Here is a 2,295-nt window from a genome sequence, read left to right as displayed (position 1 = left end):
GGCAGAGGTTGCTGTGCGAACCGGCCACAGCGCCGTCCTCATCACCTACCTGGGAATGAGAGATGTTCGTGCCTGGTGTCAGCTCAGAGCGTTGCTTTGATGGGCTTTAATAGGGCGGCGGGCGAGTCAGAGCCCCAGCAAAGGCAGGGGACGCGCAGGGGCGCCTGCGCTGCAGGGCTGTGGCTGCAGCCGCAGATCGGGGCCTGGGACGCCCGCCCGGCTGGGCTGTCACCTCCTTCCCACCGGAGATGGCGGCAGAGCCTCCTAGGCCCACGAGCAGCCTGTCGTTCTCCTCAGACTGTGGTCAAATGGGTGTCTTATCCCAAGCACCCTACAGGTCCCAGGGCATGGTGGGCTTCAGGCCTGTTTTTGAAGAGTGGCTGATGAGGGGGACATGTAGCACAAGGCAGGGCCGGAGCCGGGAGGAGTTCATGGCTGCCAGTAGGACTGGTGGGAGAGGCCGCTTGGCCTTGACTTCACAAGTCCTGTTTGCTTCCCTCCCTGTTCCACGGGGTGGGAATGTGTTGTGATCCACAGGCAGCTTGGTGCCTGTAGAACCTCTCGCTGTGACTTAGCGGACAAGAACAGACATCAGCGGAGAGTGGCAGAGCCCGTCTGCACCTGATGGACTCTTTGCTCACCCTGAGGTAAATGTTTTCAATTTACCAAACGTTTTGTGAAATTCTGGTTTTAAGCACTCTAAATGGTTCTTTCAGGTCAGCTGCTCGCCTGGAGACGCAGCTGCTTGACACCGCTTGCTGTCTACACGTGAAAAAGGGCTTCCCTCGTCCCTTTCCTTCCCCGTAACTGTCACTCTCGTGTTCAGGGTGAATATAGTTCTTCTGCTCCAGATGGTTCTTGCAGACACCATCGGATTTAGTTAGGACAGCTTTCTGCACAGCTTTAATTTCCAGGTGAATGTCTCTCACTGGTTCCACCTAAATCTGAATATTCATAAAATTAATAAGAGACCAGATGGCTTGTGGACAGATATTTTGCTTTGCATTGCAGAAAAGTTTTATTAGAGATATTGTTATCGACAGAAAGACGATCACTAACTTTGGTGCATATTAATGAACAGAAATTACAGTGACTGTGTATGGAGAGCAATACAAAAAGGAAGAAGTTGTAGATTTGCAGAGGAGTCATCTTAGCCTCATGGGGTACTTTGGCAGAGCAGCCCGTGTCGTGGAGGCTCATGGTGGACGTCTGCGTGGGCACAGAAGGCATCATTTCTTGCAGCCTAACACACCCTTGGCTGCCCTGGGGAAGGAAGAGGAAAGCATTAATCCAAGTGATGGGGAGATCAAGGGCCTCCTGCAGCCCAGCTGGTTCCGAGGTGGTGACCAGTCATGTAAATGCCATCCGTATGAACAAGGAGCTGGGGCAGAAGCTTGGTCTGTGTCTGTACGTGAAGCTAAGACACCCTGAAGTGGTTTGATACTTCATGGTTTCATGCCTACTGCAATGAGAACGTAACACGGGGAAGAGCATTAACAAGCAAACAGAAATGAAGCATAAAATGGGAAAGCCATTAGGGAATTAGGGATTCTTACCTGTCTTCTCCCCATACTGGCTATGGGAGTAGGAAGAAGAAGAGTAGGAATGAGAGGCTCCTCCGCCTCCTTGAACAGACCCTTGAGACATCCTGCAGGAGGGAAGCGGTTTTAATGACTGGAACAGGATGACCTTAACAGACATGCTGTGATGTACTGTGCCCTGCGTAAACAGCTCTAAAATTTGGAGACAGTTCTTTTCATTTTGTGATTTCTTTCCCTTCCAACTCTATTTTCTTAGAAAGCTGCTGGTACAGAAATAACCAAGGACAATAAAAGTAAGTACTGCTCTCCTATTCCCGCTGGGATTGATCATCAAATGAAAGAGGGAAGTTCATTACACTGAGCTTCTTCTTGGTGCTTCCTCTCATGAGATTTATTCTGTGTAAGCGGACCAAGAAGATTGGGACAAACTATAAAAGAATATAGACTGAATGCTTTACTTTTTCCTCTATGTTTCTTCTGCTTACTGAAAATATAAAATATGCATTTCAATGCCGTTACTGTGAAAAATGTGTTCAGATTTAAGCTATAGACTTATATAGACTTATATAGACTTATAGACTATAGAACATTGTAATCTGTCTTCTGCAAGTAAACATAGAGGCAAGACGGTGATGGAATTAAGCCCTTATTTACAAAGAGCATACGTACGTGATGTCCTGCTGTCCCTCCTGCAGCAGGGCCCGGTACTGAGCGATCTCCTGCTCCAGGCGCGTCTTGATGCCCAGCAGCATCT

The 2,295-nt window shown here is 48.9% G+C and overlaps 1 long non-coding RNA gene across 1 annotated transcript; it reads right to left on the bottom strand.

Annotated features, from left to right (window-relative positions):
• Positions 1–1,008: 1,008 nt before the first annotated feature.
• LOC112948981 lies at positions 1,009–1,626 on the bottom strand. The gene is made up of 2 exons (XR_003249743.1): positions 1,557–1,626; positions 1,009–1,263 (listed from the first exon to the last, which is right to left on the bottom strand). It is a non-coding gene; the product is annotated as an uncharacterized LOC112948981 (long non-coding RNA).
• Between the last annotated feature and the right edge of the window lie 669 nt (positions 1,627–2,295).

This window comes from Nothoprocta perdicaria, unplaced genomic scaffold (assembly GCF_003342845.1).
Source record: "Nothoprocta perdicaria isolate Ctin4 unplaced genomic scaffold, notPer1 scaffold_283, whole genome shotgun sequence".
NCBI lineage: Eukaryota > Metazoa > Chordata > Aves > Tinamiformes > Tinamidae > Nothoprocta > Nothoprocta perdicaria.
The sequence above is the reverse complement of the archived record's forward strand: the minus strand, read 5'-3'. Positions and strand labels throughout refer to the sequence as shown.